The 19632-nt window shown below is 47.9% G+C and overlaps 1 non-coding gene across 1 annotated transcript; it reads left to right on the plus strand.

Annotated features, from left to right (window-relative positions):
• Positions 1 to 9777: 9777 nt before the first annotated feature.
• On the plus strand, positions 9778 to 9850 carry trnae-uuc (transfer RNA glutamic acid (anticodon UUC)). The gene has a single exon. It is a non-coding gene; the product is annotated as a tRNA-Glu (tRNA).
• Positions 9851 to 19632: the final 9782 nt, after the last annotated feature.

A 19632-nucleotide genomic window follows, 5' to 3' on the forward strand; every position in this document is an offset into this window, starting at 1 on the left:
GCCGCTATGCTGGCTCACCCGACCCACGGGGCCCCTGTCGCTCTCACTACCGATGCATCGGACTACGCTGTTGGAGCCGTATTCGAACAGTGGGTCGGCGGCGCCTGGCAACCGCTTGCCTTTTTCAGCTGTCAGCTGGTCCCCAGGGAGCGCAAATACAGCACGTTCGATAGAGAGCTCCTCGGCCTCTGGCTGGCGATCCGCCACTTCCGCTCCCTATTGGAAGGCCGTGAGTTCACGGCATATGTGGACCATAAACCCCTCACTTTCGCCATGTCCAAGGTGGCCGAGCCGTGGTCCGCCCGCCAGCAACGCCAACTGTCGTTCATCTCTGAGTACACTACGGACATCCAACACATCGCCGGCAAATCCAATGTGGTCGCGGACTGCCTCTCCAGGGCGATCGTCGGCACTGTGCATCTGGGTCTCGACTACTCCCGCATGAGCGCAGACCAGGCCTCGGACCACGGGGTGCAGGCCCTCAAGACTTCTGACACGGGTTTGCGCCTGGAGGAAGTCGCGGTTGGTGACTCGGGCGTCAGGTTGCTGTGCGACCTCTCGGCTGACCAGCCTCGGCCGCTGGTCCCTGCAAACTGGCGAAGAGCTGTTTTCGAGGCGGTCCACAACCTCTCCCACCCCGGAAGGAAACCGTCCCAGAAGTTCGTGTGGCGCGGTCTCAAGAAAGATGTGCAGGCCTGGGTCGACTCGTGCGTGGCCTGTCAGCGGGCTAAGGTGCATCGCCACACAAAAGCCCCCTTGGAGCCCTTTGCTGTCCCCGAGAGGAGGTTTGACCACGTCAACGTTGACTTGGTAGGTCCACTTCCTCCCTCGCACGGATTCACCTACTTGCTCACCATGGTGGACAGGACGACCCGCTGGCCTGAAGCCGTTCCCCTCTCCTCGACAACGTCGTCAGACGTGGCCCGGGCGTTCATCGGCACGTGGGTTGCACGCTTCGGGACACCGTGCGACCTTTCTTCAGATCGTGGCCCTCAGTTTACCTCTGAACTCTGGAACGCAGTCGCTGAGAGTTTGGGGGTCAAGCTGCACCGCACTACCGCCTATCACCCCCAGGCGAACGGTCTTTGCGAGCGGTTCCACCGCTCCATGAAAGCAGCCCTGCGTGCCGGCTTGACGGACGGCAACTGGTTGGATAAGCTCCCGTGGGTCATGCTCGGCCTCAGGTGCGCCCCCAAGGAGGACCTGTTGTCCTCATCCGCCGAACTCGTCTACGGCCAGCCACTGCGGGTCCCCGGCGAATTCATCCCGGACGCCACAGCGCCCTGGTCCGCAGCCAGGCAACGGTCCTCCCTGCTGGAGGCCGCAAAAGGGTTTGCGCCGGTTCCCACGTCGCAACATGGCACCCCAGCTGCCCGGCTGCCCCGTCACCTGCGCTCTGCGGATTTTGTGTTTGTTCGTCATGACGCCCACCGTGGACCTCTCCGCCCCCCACACGACGGGCCGTTCAGGGTCCTGGAGCACGGGGATAAGAGCCTGCTCGTGGACATTGGCGGCAGACCCGAGACTGTTTCCGTGGACAGGGTCAAACCCGCGCACCTGGACATTGCCCAGCCTTTGGGGTTGGCCCTCCCCCCGCGTCGGGGTCGTCCCCCTTTGCCCTGTGCCCCTGCGCCCGCCGGGGTACCCTTGACCCCGCCTGAGCCCTTGTCCCGTGACTCAATGGACAGTGCGGCCCCGCCCCCATCGGCCCCTACAGTGCACACTCGCCGGGGTCGGGTCATCATCCCTCCACGGCACAAGGATTTTGACTATGGGTGAATTCTGGGGGGGCTTGTGTGGTGTTTACATAATTCACCCGCGGGACCTCGAGTTGGGGTGCGGGGTTCCGCACGGACTGTTTTTGTTGTTGCGCTTCCGGAGGAAAGGTTAACAGAGTTCCCGCCGTTATGCGAGTAGTTTGGTGATGTCGAACAATAAAGCAAGTTCTGTTTCTGTGTCCGACACTCCGCCTCCGACTCCTTTTCTCCGGCGCTACAGGGTTATCTTTCAAGACCAATGAAAGGTTTGAGCGCTATGTCATTCAGTGGCCTTTTGGAGGACACCTGTACCTCCAGATCTGGCTCATCCAGGTTTGCAGAGGACGTTAACTCATACCTCCGAGTACTTCAGTGTCGAGACCGCATTTCATCACGGTCCTTGATGATGTACGCAGTGACATCCTCTTCTAAAAAAGGCCTGCTTCATCCATGTTAAAAACTTGCTGCCGCCATCCCTCTTTGATGAGGTTAGGAAATTCCTTCTCCACGTATCTTTTTTTAAAATACCTTAATCCAGTCTTTTCTGGCCAAAACTCCTCAATTTCGAGGGACCGAAGCACAATGCAGGGTCCAACAAGGAGAAAAGTGCCCTGTCCGGAGCCCCGGAGGACATACCAAATGGTACCACAGTGCCCGTGACATTTACTGAACAAAGTTGTTGATTCCTCCCGCTGGACCCCCAAAAGGATAAAACTGCTCCCAAATAGAAGCCCATTCCCCTGGCTCGATGCCTAAGAGGATAAAAGTGCCCACGGAGTTACTACGACATGGGCGCTGCGAAGGAAGCTTTCGGTGTGGCACAACGCTGAGGTGGTATTGTAACGACATCATGAAAAAATGTTTCCACTAAAAAAAAAAAATAAAAAAAAAAGGTTATCACGAACACAACACTGACATACAGTACATCTCTGAGACAGTCAATAGCATGCACGAGGCAACAGGCAAAACAAGGAAATGAGTGTGACAAGGGAAATTGCTGGGTGAAGCTTTGATGATGCGCAACCAATGACCTCACGGGATAAAGCCACTCATGCTCTCATTGGTCGATGTCACGCCGGGAGCCAAACACACGCTTTGTATCAACGTGTCTTTCCCTAATATGGCAATCTGGATGTATTTTTCTCGTTTTTTTTTTCCTGCTAAATAAAATCCCGCACAGCACTGAAACTGCAAAAGGTGTCGCACTAACTCACGAGGATAGCCTGAAGATACATACATGTATTTATTTTTTTAAAATAGCGCTGGACTGCACCCATGGTTTTATCCCATTGAAGGAATTGAGAAGGGAGGAATTCTGCAGTAGAATTGTTTCCATCAGAAGTAACCACTGAGCTACACCAGTGCCAGTAAGAGGTCTGAAAATATGATCCTGATAAAAACACTGGTTCAACCATGGGTGGTCAAAATAGATAAATATTGCAGTGGAAGTGTGTTTCTCTGATAAGAAGATAATCAGAGTAAATAATCAGAATCAGCTAATTATGTTACAGGGAGATTTGGAGGTCATTTAAACACGCAGATATGGTTGTTGAGCGACCAATGTAAGAGGAACATGACGGACGCCAAATGCTTTTACTCGGAGGATATGTTGAACGCAGCGTCCTGCGGTGGAGGCTTTGTTATAACTCTTGGAGAATTTATTGTAATCAGTTCAATCCATCTATATTTATTTTCAGACAAGAGACGAACGTGCTCTTGCTCTGTTTAAGGAGGTTACCAACTGTCAGGTCGTGGGAGGAGAGAATGTAACTCGACAGTTTAGGATGGTGGTGTGTAGGACTACTCTGATTTAGAAAACAAAGGTAGAGCAGACCTATCTGAGTCCCAAAACTGAAGTGGGATGGTTTTCAATTTATTTTAGGAAGTAACAAGGTGTGTTTTGTACCGGAATTGTTTTTTTCATTGTATTTATTTCCTGTTTTAGGAAGAGTCAGCAAAGGTAAATGTCTGTGTTTGTTTCTTTTGAAATTGTGCTGCCTTCCCAATGTCGGCAGTCAGTCCGAGCATGCGAAGGCACAACCCATGTGGAAGATGCTGAGACAGGACGGGTGTTGTGCGGCTTCTCAAAAAGAGGTGAGACAGGCTATTGGTGGACAGGAGGAGCTTTCAGAAGACTGGACCCCTCCAGCCAAGGTGATCAGAGAGACCAGTAGGAGAATACTTGGTCTATTTCTGGCCGGAAAGGATAGAAATAATGGGAATAGGAATTAATAGGAGAGAAACTTTGTTAAACACCTACACCTGCACCGGTTTTGGTTCAATGTGCTCAATGCATGCTCCAAGGCATTAGTGTTGCTGGACCCATGACTACGTGGAAGTGTGTGCAGCCACACGCACAAGACATTGGATTTCCTTGAATAAACACGTCTGACATTTGTAGCAACAAATGGGGCTCGTTCTCGAGCCCCTCGCCACTTGGGTGTTCAAATACTCATTTTCTTCACAGTATTTCTACACTGTACATGTCTATATATAAACATGATATATGTATACATAGTGTATTATGTGGATATGTATATATGAGTAAATATACATTGTATTCTCTATGTGTGTACTTTGTTTTGAATCAACAGTAAAAGAAGACCTCAGCGCTTTCATCAATGGCCTGGCCGGCGTGGACGTGGATGTTGTTCTTGTTGCTTTGTTGTTCTTTGTTTTTCAACATTGAATGTTTTCTCATGCTCATACAGTGTCCAGAATTCATGCAAATATGCTGCAGACGTAAAGCTAACATCAAAACCTTGATTAAAAGCCAGTGTTAAAATACAGTTAAGGCTTCAACTTTAAATTTCAGAGTTTGCTGGGATGATTTCTGTAAAAAATGTAATCTTGACATGAAAGGACACCTACTATCTTTTCCTTTAAATAAAAAACGCAGACTGTTGAGCCTTCACGTGCCGGCATTGACTGCCGACATGTCAAAGGCAGCACAATTTAAAAAGAAGCAGAGAGAGACAATAAAACCACTTCCCTTTGCTGACTCTACCGAAAACAAGAAATAAATACAATCAAAAAAAACAATTCCGGTACAAAACACACCTTGGAACCTCCTAAAATAAATTGAAAACACCCCACTTCAGGTTTGGGACTCAGATAGGCAGGAGGCAACCACAATCTTAGCCAATTATAGGTCAAAAGTGATGGCAACGAAATTCCAGGAGAGAGGACCTCATTCTCTCGCTGACAATTCAAATTAGCCGTGGTACATATAAATTCATGATAATAACAAACGTCTCACAGATGGACATGGCAAATAACAATTGTGAATCGTTTAGCTTGAATGTCAACTGTGTTGATTTTCAATGTTTACATCAAAATGTTGCCAGATACTCGTGACTTTTGGTCAAGTGGTCCACGTCAATCCAATACTCATGTTTTTCTTGAGCCTTTAATTTAATCTTAATCAACAGAAGAAAGTAATTATTAATTTGTCAATCCATTGATTTCATTTCACTTATCCTCATCAAGGTCTCAGCAATCAATGGGCAGGCAGCAGGGTACACCCTGAACTGGTTGCCAGCCAATTGCAGGCCACAGAGAGACGAACAACAGCCACACTCACAATGACACTGAGGGTCAATTTAGAGCAGCGGTGCTCAATGTATGGATCGCGACTGACCAGTTGACCAGCCGATGTTGAGGCAGTTTTGGTCGATTGTGTGACGGTGTGTCCCAAAGAAAAAAAGAAAGACATCAGACATCATCTCGTCACTTGATTCAGGAGTGCCCGAAACATCAATCGGACACACATTAAGGTGAGCTCCAGCAAGCTCATCTCCTATTTACAACATCCCACCCCCACTCCCGTCGGTAGATCGCAAGAGGCTGGCTGCTTCAAAAGTAGTTCTTTGGGTAAAAAAAGATTGGGGGCCCCTGATTTAGGGTCTCCAATTAATGTTTTTGGGATGCGGGAGGAAACCAGCGTGCCCAGAGAAAACCCACGCAGGCACGTGGAGAACATGCAAACTTCACACAGGTGGGGCTGCTGTTTGAACCCTGGAGCTCAGAACTGGGATGCCAATGCTTGAACCAGCTGCTCCATCATGGGACTGGAATAATATTCAATTGTTTTAGTATAATATCGTGGTGTGCAAGCTGAAGAGTCATTTGCTGAAACATTTTGAAATCAACGGCCCCCCGCCTGCTTTTCAACTCAGAATTTGCCCTGTGTGTGACAATATGACAGAGTCATATGAACCCCAAGCAACACCAAGAAAATGTGGGGGTTTAATCAGAGAGTTAAGGTCTGTTGCGACTTTGAATAGCTTTGATCTCTGACAAACTGATACGATCTAGTTGTTGTATTTTTAGACTTCTGTTCTTAAAAACAAAGAAAATCCCTGGAAATTAATTACACCCCTACACACCCACACTTTGAGGGTTTGGTCATTCTTTTCAAACTCGACCCGCTCATCTGTTCACATATCAAATAATATGTGCAGTAACTATGCATGATTTTTTGAAAGTGTAATTCACAAAATCAGGTCACAGACACAACAACAATCGACAATTCTTGCAATGCTTTATCCATTCAGCAGTTGTACCGCTTATCCTCACATGGTTCACAGGCATGCTGGAGCATAAAACCATCTGAAGTCCCTGATGATATAGTGGTGAGGATTCAGCACTCTCACTGCTGTGGCCTGGGTTTGTTTTGTGAATGTTGTTTGGTTCTTGCCAAGTGTGAACAAATGTTTGGAACGAAATTTGCCAAACAAATGTAAGTTTTCATCCATACCGCATAGTCTCATGTGTTAACCGCATACAGACAATAAAACAACTTACCTTTGCTGACTCTACCATAAACAAGAAATAAATACAATCAAAAAGCAATTCCGCTTCAAAACAGATCTTGTCACCTCCTAAAATAAATGGAATCCACTCCCATTTCCGGTTTGGGACTCAGGTAGGCAGGAGGCCACTACAATCTTAGCCAAAAGGCCAAAAGCAATGCCAGGGTGGTTCAGAATTTGGGTGGCATGGTGGTGCATCTGGAAAGCGTTGGTCTCACAGTTCTGAGGACTCAGGTTAAATCCTGGCCCTCCCTGTGTGGAGTTTGCATGTTCTCCCTGTGCCTGCGTGGCTTTTCTCCAGGCACTTCATCTTCCAAAAACATGCATTAATTGGACACTCTGAATTGTCCTGAGGTGTGATTGTGAGTGCGATTGGTTGTCTGTCTCCCTGTGCCCTCTAATTTGCTGGCAACTCCTGCCCATTAACAGCTGAGAAAGGCTCCAGGACTCCCGCAACCCTGGTGAGGATAAGCGGCACAGAAAATGGTTGGATGGTTCAGACTTTGGCCGTGTGTGACACTGACACAGTCATCTGAACCCTAAGCACACCACCAAAAAGTGGGGTTTAATCAGAGAGTTAAGGTCTCCTGAGACTTTGAATAGCTTTGATCTCTGACAAACAAAGCTGATACATTTTGTGCTTAAAACACAAAGAAAATTGATGTAAGAAAATGCCATAAAGTCCTACCCTACACACGCCCAATTTGAGGGTTTGGTCGTTCTTTTCAAACTAAACCTGCTTATTTTCACATCTCAAATAATTGGTCCCATACACAAGTATGCATGACTTTTTGAAAGTGTAATTCACAAAATCAGGTCTCGGAGACAACAACAATCAACAATTCTTGCATTGCAAGTGTACCACTTATCCTCGCATGGTTCAGAGGCATGCATGGAGCATGCAATGTACTGAAGTCCCTGATGGTCTCGTGGTTAGGATTCAGCACTCTCGCTGCTGTGGCCCGGGTTCGATTCCCGGCCAGGGGCTCGTGGTTTAGACCCGTTGTGTAACTGGTTGAGTCCAGAGTGGATGAATGCAGAGCACAATGTCGGTGATGACAGACATGCAGAGCACAATCAGAAGGACCAGAAAAACTTAACAAATTATTTTTCATCCATACTGCTTGTTCTCCTGTGTTTACCACATCCACGCCGTCCACTGTAAACCTGCAGGTCGCTGCTGAAAATTCAAGTACTGTCGTTCGAACACAGCTTGCGACTAATTGAACATGGTGTATGTAGATGGGAAGAGAAATGGAGTAGGAGTAGGGGTTGTTTGAAAGAACGTCTTGGAAGTGAAAAGATTATAAAATCGAGTGATAAGGCTGAAATTTGAAATTCAGGTTATGTCTGATGTCTTGAAAGGTTAAGTGTCATCCCAATAAACATCCTAAAATAAACATTGTAATGAAAAATACATATAACATTATTCACTTCAATGTCTATACGTAAAACTAAATGTGAGCAGAGAGCGCGTCATTCCTGCGCAAAGTTGCAGAAGTGTCATTCTACGACATCCAAGTGGTCGCCATATTGGCTGGATCCTCTGTTCGTGACATCACCCAGACATTCGCCAATGAAAACACGCGGTGCACCCTACTATGGGAGACGAACACGCCCCTTTTGACACGGAAGCTCTTTTTGAAAAGGAGAACTCCACACAACCGAATGAAGTTACCAGGGCAATATTCCACTATTGTTTCGAGTCATATTCAAATGATATGCGATCACGGCCAAATTTGAAATTCAGGTTGTTTTGTCTCATGTTGTCAATGCAGCCCTACGGGGGCACAAGCAAGTGCAATCTGTCGGCCGGTCCCAAGCCCGGATAAATGCAGAGGGTTACGTCTGGAAGGACATCCGTCATAAAACTGTGGCAAACAAATATGAGCATTCATCTAAAGAATATCATACCCGATCAGTCGTGGCCTGGGTAAACAATGCCCATCCCCGGCACTGTTAACCTGCAGGGCGTCGGTTGAAATTCAGCTACTGTGTGTCGAAGACAAAGAAGAGGATGAAAGCGGATTCAACTGAGTGTAGGGACTTTGAATGTTGGGACTGGAAGAGGAAAAGCTGAGGAGTTGGTTGACATGATGATGAGGGGAAAGGTTGATATGTTGTGCATACAGGATATTAGTCCAGTTTCAGAAAACCAACAAGAGGCAGCATGGTGGCGCAGTTGTAAAGCGTTGGCTTTTGGAGGTTTTCTCCGTACTCCGTATTCCTGCCACATTCCAAAAACATTCATTAAATTGCCCCAAGGTGTGATTGTGAGTGTGACTGTTGTCTGTCTCCATGTGCCCTGCGATTGGCTCGCAACCTGTTCAGGGTGGAGCATGCTCATCTTCAAGGACTGCGGGGATTGACTCCAGCACTTTCTTCACCCTCGTGAGGATATGTGCCTCAGAAAATGGATGGATGAATGGATTTTACCATAAATTTTTGAAAAAGTGTATTTCCCATTATGAATCATCTTAGGGTTGCATTGCCTCCCATTGCACAGCATCATAGCTTTGAGTTGTTGTTGTTGTTGTTATTGCTGCTGCGCGGCAACAACCATTCGATTCATAAGTCAAAAATATATCTGCCTTATCAGCACAAACCCACGAAATAGCTTTGAAATTTCCCAAAGTAATGTTTCCGACTAATGTACGATGTGTTACCTGCAATGTCACCCGCTGGGCCTTGTCCTGCAATTAGAATGTTCCTCAGTTTGTCTTGAGCTTTTTTTCCAGATGGGTGTCCCTTAAAGTGGGACTGTCATCCCTATAAACATTCTAAAATAGATATTGTCATGAAAAATACATGTCAGTCCTCACTTCAATTTCTATACGAAAGAATAAATGTGAGCGAAATAAAGATCCCCGGTGGCAAGGCTCTGTTAGATTTTCCTGGAATTCCTAAATGCTTGGAATTTGTCAGAGTGTCATGGTTGACGCCCTTCTGCAACATTCAGGAACAATGCCTCTGGATTGTCAGACTGGGGTGGTGGTCCTCCTTTGAAAAAAAAGGGAGCCGCAGGCTGTGTTCCAGCAACAGGGAGATCACACTCCTCAGCCTCCCTGATAAATTTGATTCAGGTGTGCTAGAGACGAGCGTTCACTTCCCAGTGGACGCTCGGATTTTGGAGGAACAATGTGGTCAAGGAATCTGCTATGTGTTTACATCCTAATAAATTGAAATTGAAAAACAGACAAGATCTGGCCTGAGTGGCTCAGTTGGTAGAGCATCAGACTTTCAATCTGAAAGTCCAGGCTTCAAGTCCCCGTTCAGGCAATCAAACTTACAAACAGTGAGAGCTTATAATCAGTGCAATCTAGTTTTGAATCTGTCTCCTCACCAGACCCATCCACACAACCTCTCCCTGAAATGAAGTCATCAACCAACAGAGAGTTCAATAGAATATGTTTAGGGATCACGTCGATGTTGAATTTTGGTCCATTTCTCGAATGGGTTTACCTTCCCGAAAGTAACGTGAGTAAATTTTGTGGCTTCTCATCCATTTCAAGTGGACACATCTCCCTGACTTTCGATGATCATTCAATGATCATTTACCTCAGGTTCTTGTTGCAAAACTGAAATTCCTGACTGGAACTTCATATTGCTTTTCTCGCAATGGCTCATTGCCAGTTTCAGACACGTTACCTGGTTATGGGTCATGCTGAAAACATACATCTGAGTAACGCAGCTGAGGAAGCATCAGACTCTTGACGTGATTTTCTCGTGTCAAGTTCCTGTTCAGGTGTTCCAATTGTGTGTTTTTGGAAAACTTTGAGATTTTTGATAATCCGCAAGTTTTTGTTGGCACACCTCTGCAACATTGAGATGATAATTGTCACAACGTAGACCCTGCATATCTCATTCGCTAGAGTGTTAGACTTTTAATTTGAGGGTGCAGTGTTCAAATTCTTGACTTTGGTTGATGATTTGGCTCAGATCCCTGGCAATCAGGCAATCCGAGGTAACAGCTGTTATTACCTTGCTTTTGTGCATTGTTGTCTTGAACCCTTTGATATCAACAAGGTTCTGGATGTTGTTGGGCTGTCCTGGTTGAAACGCCTGTGCAACATTGTGTGGAAATCTCTGACAAGACCTCTGGATTATTTGACTGGGGTGGTGGTCCATCTTTTAACTACAGTCTTTGGGAGTTCATTTTTTTAATTCCTCCACTTCCCAACCAAAGAGTCACTGAGGTTGAATTCTTTCGCAGCTGCTGTCTCCAACACCACAACTGATTTGAATTTTGCCTGGGAAGCATGTTTTAACTGATGGCATTTTCGAGGGTCATAAATGTTGTTTTGCAGCATACTGGAAGTATACCTACCAAAGGTGCAGAGGTAAGCGTACTGTACGGATTTGCGAGTTTGGACCCTGCGCGTGTTCGCTGATCGAGGAAGGAATGACCAATGATGAGACAAAGTTAACAGCAAATGGATTTATGACAAAGGAATGTGCAATACAGACATCCGGGTCTTAACTAGGTATCTGCAGCACATGAGACGTGTTTCTTCTGGCAGGATAGCCCAAGAAGAAGAAGACAAGAGCTGCCTGGTAACACAAGGTTTTTAGTTGTATGGGTCCACGGAAAAAGTGGCTGACGCCCCGCAGTCTGGTTGTCGGCCGGGATGCTAAGTTTCCGCTCCTTATCTGGTGTCGTTCATCTCCACGACAACGGCTGGGAGAGGAGGTACAAAGATCAAGGACAGCCACCTCGCTCTACAACACATCCTTGTCTGATAAGCAAATGGACGAGATTTTAAGCAATATTCAAGCAAATAATGAAAGTTCTATATGTCATGATCCTGGATTCCAGCCAGGGCTGGGCGTGGCCGTCTAATCGGAAGGGTCACACCTGCGCCTCATGACCTCCGATTAGACCCAGTACATATAGGACCCGGGGGACGACAGAGACTCTGCTAGATCGTTGCCTCTCATGCCTCGTTCCCGCACTACCGTACTCCTGACGTCTACCTCCCGTGTACCGACCAACGCCTGTCTCCCGACCTACCCCGTAAGCCTGCCGTTACTGATCTTGCTGCTTGTTTGGACTGACTCCCTGGTAACCGACATTGGAACGAATAAAGGCTTATTCCGCACTGCTTACCTCTCACCTGAGTCGTGCATTTGGGTCCACCCCCGAGTCTCGTCCGTGACAGAACGATCTAGCCAAGAACATGGACCCAGCCGACTCTGAAGCCATTCGCCGTGCGCTGCAAGTGCAGGGCAAACGCCTGGGTGAGCAAGAGGCTGCTCTCCAGGGTATGACTCACCAGATCCAGGAGCTCTGCACCCAGCTGCAACCGTGGCTAGCCTCCCAAGCTAGCGCGGCCGCTCCTGTGCCTCCCCGTGCCACCATCACTCCGCTCTCTCGACCAGAGCGGTTCTCAGGCGACTCCGGTAACGTCAAGCCCTTCCTGGCGCAGTGCGATCTCCACTTTGAGCTGCAAGCTTCCGCGTTTCCCACGGACCGCTCCCGGATCGCCTTCGTCATTTCCCACATGACAGGGAGGGCCACCGCCGAGTGGAGCCGTAACTCGGAGACCTGCCGCTCATGGGCGAGCTTCGTGGTCACCTCGTGGCCATGGATCTTCCGCCTTCGCTCAACTCCCTCATCGGATTGGCCCTCAAGGTGGACCAGCGCCTCACCGTGCAGAGACAGATGGAGGGCCTGAGGGAGGAGGAGAGGGAGAGTCGCAGTCCGGTTGTTTCCGCTTCCCGGCCACCCGTGTTGTCAGCTTCACCGGAAGCCATGCAAGTGGAGGGGCTTGGCAGCTCGGCGGAGGAACGCTTACGTCGGCGACGAGAGGGACGCTGTTTTTACTGTGGGCGTTTGGGACACTTGATCGCCCGTTGCCCGACTCGACCAGGGCATTCTGACATTACTCCGGTGAGTGTGCGGTACACCGCGACGGGGTCAGGGAGGTCCCTTCTTCACCTCACCTTGGGAACGGACTCCCGTTCATGCTCTGTGACGGCTTTCATAGATTCTGGGTCGGAAGCAAACCTGATAAATCCCCGCGGGGTCGAGGAGCTGGGGGCGGCAACCTTCCCCACGCAACGGTTTTGTCACGCCTATGCCGCCAACGGCAAGTTCCTTTGTCGGGTTACACATCGTACTCAGACGCTATGTATGAGCTTTCTGGACGCTCACTCGGAGCGAATTAGCTTTCATGTCTTCGACGCACGGAGTAGCGACATCATCTTGGGCAGTCCGTGGCTCAAAGAACATAATCCGCACATAGATTGGACCACGGGTCAGATCAAGACTTGGGGTGAGGACTGTCTGTCTTGTTTCGCTGTCCGGACAGACAGGGGTATTCAAGTCGCGCCGGTTCGGCTAACAGAACCTGGCACCGCCCTGGACCTGACCGGAGTGCCCTCCTGCTATCATGACCTACGGGAGGTCTTCTCTGAATCTAAGGCAAAGTCTCTACCGCCACATCGGTCATACGACTGCGCGATTGAACTCCTGCCAGGCACCTTTCCTGCCAGAGGGAAACTGTTCTCTTTAACAGGACCAGAGCATCAAGCCATGAGGGACTACATCGAGGACTCGCTGGCAGCCGGACTCATTCGCCCCTCATCTTCACCAGCCGGTGCGGGGTTTTTTTTTGTCAAGAAGAAGGACTCCACGCTGCGACCCTGCACCGACTACCGACGACTGAACGACATCACAGTCAAGAACAGGTACCCTTTGCCGCTTATCTCTACAGCATTCGAACTCCTCCAGGGAGCCCGGATCTTCACCAAGCTCGACTTGCGCAGCGCTTACCATCTGGTGCGGATTCGGGAAGGGGATGAGTGGAAGACGGCGTTCAACACCCCCACAGGGCACTATGAGTATGTTGTGATGCCCTTTGGACTGACAAACGCTCCGGCCGTCTTTCAGAACTTCATTAACGACGTGCTCCGGGAGTTCCTGAACAGATCTGTCTTTGTTTACCTGGATGATATTCTCATCTTTTCAGCAGACCTAGCCTCTCACATTCAACAAGCCCGAGAGGTGCTCCGGCGTCTGCAGCAGCACCAATTATACGTGAATATGGATAAGTGTGAGTTCCATCAGGCATCCGTGTCCTTCCTGGGCTTCGTCCTGGCTGAGGGAGAGATACGGATGGATCCCGGGAAGGTCGATGCGGTGCTGCGGTGGCCTACCCCCACCAACAGGAGGGACGTGCAGAGGTTCTTGGGATTTGCCAATTTCTATAGGAAATTCATAAGGAACTTCAGTTCCGTGGCCGCTCCTCTGCATTCGCTCACTTCGCCAAATACCACCTTCGACTGGTCCGGGACCTGCCAGGAGGCCTTCGGCAGGCTCAAGGCAAGTTTCACTACTGCGCCCGTTCTCATTATTCCGGATCCCGATAACCAGTTTGTGGTGGAGGTGGATGCATCAAATTCAGGAATCGGAGCAGTCTTGTCGCAGAGGAGTCCCAGGGATGGAAGGATTCACCCGTGCGGGTTCCTGTCTAGAAAGTTGACCCCGGCAGAGAGGAACTACGACGTGGGAGATAAGGAACTGCTGGCGGTCAAGAGCGCGTTGGAGGAGTGGCGGCACTGGCTGGAGGGCTCGCAAGTACCGTTCGTTGTCTTCACGGACCATAAGAACCTTGAATACCTGAAGTCCGCGAAGAGGTTGAACGCCCGTCAGGCCAGGTGGGCTCTATTTTTCACCCGCTTCCACTTTAAGGTGTTTTACCGCCCAGGCTCCAAAAACGGTAAGCCGGATGCACTCTCGCGGATCCACGAGGGAGGGCGCACTGATTCAGACGCCGCTACTATCCTGCCAGCGGGGTGCTTCGTGTCCGGGTTCACCTGGTCGATTGAGTCGCGGGTGAAGGAGGCCCTGGAAGAGACACCGCCACCCGTGGATTGTCCGTCGGGCCGTCTTTTCGTCATCCCATCTCTGCGGGGAGACGTCATCAACTGGGCCCATACCAACAAGACGGTCTGCCACCCGGGTATGGCGAAGACACGGTCAGTGGTCGAACAAAGGTTCTGGTGGCCTAACCTCAGCAAGGATGTAAGGGAGTTCGTCAACGCCTGCCCGGTGTGTGCTGCCAATAAAACTTCCCGCCTACGGCCCGTTGGTGAGTTGCAACCCCTGTCCATCCCCTTTCGTCCGTGGTCACACATCGCGATGGACTTCGTTAGCGGCCTGCCGCCTTCACAAGGGAACACAGTGGTGCTGTCCATAGTGGACCGTTTCTCCAAGATGGTCCACTTCGTGCCGCTCCCGAGGATCCCGTCGGCCAAGCAGACAGCCCAGTTGGTATTAGACGAGGTCGTCCGTTACCACGGTCTACCCCAGGACATCGTTTCGGATAGGGGTCCGCAATTCAGCGCCCGTTTCTGGAAGGAGTTCTGCAACCTCATCGGCGCTTCAGCAAGTCGGACATCGGGTCATCACCCAGAGTCTAATGGCCAGACTGAGAGGATTAACCAGGAATTAGAGACCGGTCTTCGATGTCTGGTATCCAGGGACCAGAGCACGTGGAGCCAGCACATCAAGTGGGTGGAGTATGCCCACAATTCCCTACCCTCCGCTTCAACAGGTATGGCTCCACTCCATGTCGTGCATGGGTATCCTCCGTCCCTGTTTCCTCCACTGGTCACAGACTCCGCAGTTCCGTCAGCCCTGGCCGTGGTGCGACGCTGCAAACGGACCTGGGAAGCAGCTCGGAGGACACTGCTGCGCATGAGCAGCACCTACAAGGCCGCAGCAGACCGCAAGAGGAGGGCCACACCAGAGCTCAGAGTGGGACAGCGAGTGTGGCTCTCCACCAAAGATCTCCCGCTGCGGACGGAATCCCGCAAACTTGCTCCCAGGTTCGTTGGCCCGTTCCCTGTTTCCAAGGTTATTAACCCGGTCGCCGTCTCGTTGAAACTGCCCAGGTCGATGAGGGTGCACCCTACGTTCCATGTCAGCAGACTTCGCCCGAATCGCACGTCGTCGCTGGCTCCTCCGCTCAAGACCCTTATGGGGATACGTAAGTGCCTCAAATAATGGATGGAAGATTTAAAAACATAAAATTGGCACGATAAGTTTACTATCATCACATATCAGGTGATTTGCAAAAGAAAGCTCTGTGATTCCTTATGAAGTTGAATATACACCTTATTTATTGAATGACCCTCATACTTTGATGAGTGTCAATTTTAGTTTTCAACGGTGGAGCATTCTTCGGAGAAATGTTTGTTTTGCATCTCAGCAATCCAGCATATAAAAAACACATTTTAATGAAAAAAAGTATCGTCTTCTCTCTCTACCTTTTGAGAATTAAATTTAGAAGTGATGGGTGAAATGATTCAATTGGCTAAACAACTGCGAAAGAACATGCTGAACGCAGGCGTGTTTTACCACTGAGTGGCAACTCAGTGATGGGGAGACTTCGGCGGGGAATGTGACATGAATGAATACCCTTGATGCTGACTCGGAGTTCCTTGTACCACATTTACCGGGTGACCGGAAAGAATTACCAATGCAGGCGAGTGAGGTCATTCGCTGGTCCTGCTAACGAGCACCATGAGAGAAACAGTTTCAGTGTGGCTATGTTTGCCAACCACAGTCAGGTCCCCATTTGGTAAAGGGGCTGATGGGCTCTTTTGTTTTGCCATAAAGAGCCCCACGATGTCAACTCCCCGTCAGAGAATCAAACCCCGGTCTTCTGCGCAAGAGGTAGCAATACTGTCTACTGTACTAACGAAGAGACACTCAACTTTGCCTCACCTCGGTCAGTGGTTCTTAACCTTGTTGGGGTGATCAAAATCCACCAGTTTCATATGCGCATTCACCGAACCATACTTTAATGAAAAATAAAACGTAATTATTTTCAAATTCAAGACACAGGGATACAAGATTCACCATCTTTAGCGCAGCTGGTTTTATGAGTATTTCAGGAAATGTATGTGGCTTGCCCTGCTTTTGATGCGCTACAGTATGGAGTACTATGTCAGTACAGATTAATTTATGAAGAAAGAAATCACACGACGTACCACCACATATCCATGTGCCGGCAATGCCAGGGAATCGGTTCGCTGGTCCTGGTCATGGATCCCACGAGAGCAACAGTTTCATTTGTGTAGTAGTTATGGTCACCAAACACGCGTAAGGTGCTGATCTTGGTTTATTTTGGTTGCTAATTAAGAGATACATTTGGGATCAACACTCAGCGAAGCAGAGAAAACATAAAGTGTTCTTCTTTCCATCATCTCCAAGTTAGGACATGTGTTTTGTACTCGAAAATCAAACACATGATGAACAATTAAATGAGGAAAAAAACAGTAACAAGTAGACTACAAAAATAACTAACTGAGCTTTGTTTGTTTGAGATCAACGTTATCCAAGCTCTCAATGGACCTTAACTCTCTGATTAAACCCACATTTTCACGGAGTTGCTTGGCATTTATACAACTGTGTCAACGTGTCACACACAAACAAAGACACAGACAAAATTCTGAACCCATACATTAATTTTCTGAGCCACTTATTTTCACAAGCGTTGCGGGAGTGGCAGAGCCTATCCCAGCTGTCATCGGGCAAGAGGTGGGATAAACCCTGAACTGGTTGCCAGAGATTGACATCAGTCACTCACAATCACAGGTAAGCACAATTTAGAATCTCTAATGAATGCATGATTTTTGGAATGTTTGGGGAAACCGGAGTGCCTGGAAAAATCCCACACAAGAACAAACAAATTCCATACTGGCAGGGCCAGGATTTGAACCACAGTCCTCGGAACTGTGAGGCCAACACTTGCAGCTGTGCCACGGTGGTGCCCAAAAAAAGTAGAGATTTAAAATGTTGAATGAAGAAGAAAGAGTTGAATTAAGGCAACACGGTGGATGACTGATTAGCACATAAAATAAAAAGTGCCACTTTTTCATAATAATTCAAGTGATAACCCTACAAGTGCAGTAAATACATTCCAAGAGTCTCAAATTTAAATGCAAAAAGACAATTGAAACACGTACAGATGCTCAGGCTTTTCATTCTTTATCAAGTTTGTCAAGTGCTTTGCCCAAAGAATTGTGGGCATTCGAGCATGCGCTAGGAGCCAATCAACGGGGTGGGTTCAAACTATCAACATCTCAGTGAACAGCCGAACGCACTCATCAACTGCACCACAGAGATGTACTGACCTGAACTTTTCGGGGCTTTTGATCAACTGACATCCTTCAAAAGCCACGTAATTATTAAATTGGGGAGAGATCACTGGGTGGGCTCGACCCTCCAACCTTTCAATCAACAGCGCTAACCAATTGCACATCCCAAAAACATGTGACATTAATTGGACACAAAATCATGAACACAAGAACAACCACACACATCAGGCAAACCTCAACCTAATACATGAAAACTTATGCTTTCTAATTTGATTTTGAGTTTTAATTGGGGTAGTAAATTGAAACAAAGAAAGCAGTGGAACATCGGTAGACGCGAATTAAGTTGAAACATGTTAACCTAAAATCTAATCCAGATGTTTGACTGGAACTGACAAGACTTCCAACAGTTGGATGTTCAGATCAATACAATACTGCCACCTAGTGAAAACTATTGCGCATGACAGCCTTGGCCATGTTTGGGATGAGGTCAATGAAGCATTCTCCAGTTGTTCTCAATTGATCACCCGCAACGTGCAATGTCCCGACCCACTTTCTTAAAACTTGAGAACAACCAATTCATCTATTTTTTGAGCCGCTTATCCTCACGACGGTCGCAGGGAGTGGTGGAGTCTATCCCAGTTGTCAACGGGCAGGAGGCAGGGTACAGCCGGAAAGGATCCAAAATGTGTTCCTCAGCAAGCGACACATCTGCTTTTGTGCCGGAGGAGGAAGAGAATTCAGTTGTTGTGTGCAATTTTTTTATCCATATTTTCACTTTGTGTCAGTTTGTAGATGCAATAGAGCAGTCAAGAAAGAGGAGAGTTTCTGCAGAATATTGTCATTTGACAATGCCCAATCAGGTCAATGATTCCCTTTTTCATTCAAGTTTACATTAGGTAAAACTCATAGAAATATTTTTTTTTACATTCATTAACTATCTATTTGCAGGTGAAATGTTGGCTCTGCTCCCAATAGCTGTCATAAGCAAATAAAAGTGTTCCCTTGCTACAACTATTACATTTTTGTTGTTGTTGTTATTGTTGGTGTTGTGCATTTTTTTTTTTTTACAGTGAAGCAATGTATGAATGTGCATTGTTTTCTATTTGCCAATTCACTCAGGGAAAAACCACGTATCTTGTGCTGTATCCCGATCGGTTTACGGACCGGAGAAAAAATACAACAAAAAAGAGAGGGTGCATTCAAGTGCTCAGTTATTTGAGATTAAAACAAAATTCCAACGGTGGACATCCACATGAAGCACATGATTATCCTCTCCTCAGCATTTGGTTTCAAAACACCCCTCATTTACATAGATGTGACAAAAAGGAGATGGGAGAGCAAAACATAGTTGGTAACAAAGTATACTTGTATGTTCACGTGTGTGTGTGTGTGTGTGTGTGTGTGTGTGTGTGTATATATATAAACATAAATAAAAAAAAGAAACATAACAGAAAATATTACCTGATCAAATTATATTCTCCAGTGGCGGAATTGGCCAGCGTGCAGTACTTATAAGACAGGAACAATCAAAGCAATGCTGAGGTTGTGACTTCTAGCCTCACGTCGAGCTCTTTTTGTGTTTGTGTATCTATATATGAAAACATTTTTAAAAAGAAGAACTGTGTGTTTCTTTCGTCTTGTCCCTTTCGGGGTCGCCACAGCGTGTCATCTCAGATGAACGCATATACATGTTTGGCACAATTTTTACGCCGGATGCCCTTCCTGACGCAACCCTTCTCACGGAGTGGAGGGCCCAGTGGGATACAAACCCACAACCCCTGGTTTACCAAACGAGTGCTCTAACCACTGAGCAACAGGGCCTCAATTAAAAAAAAGAACACACAACAGAAAATGTTACCTGATCAGACTATATGCTCCAGTGGCGCAATTGGTCAGCGCGCAGTACCTGGCAAAGCAATGCTGAGGTTGTGACTTCAAGCCTCACCTGGAGC

The sequence above is a fragment of the Syngnathoides biaculeatus genome, unplaced genomic scaffold, assembly GCF_019802595.1.
Source record: "Syngnathoides biaculeatus isolate LvHL_M unplaced genomic scaffold, ASM1980259v1 ctg77_pilon_pilon_ERROPOS100405, whole genome shotgun sequence".
NCBI classification, from domain to species: Eukaryota; Metazoa; Chordata; class Actinopteri; order Syngnathiformes; family Syngnathidae; genus Syngnathoides; species Syngnathoides biaculeatus.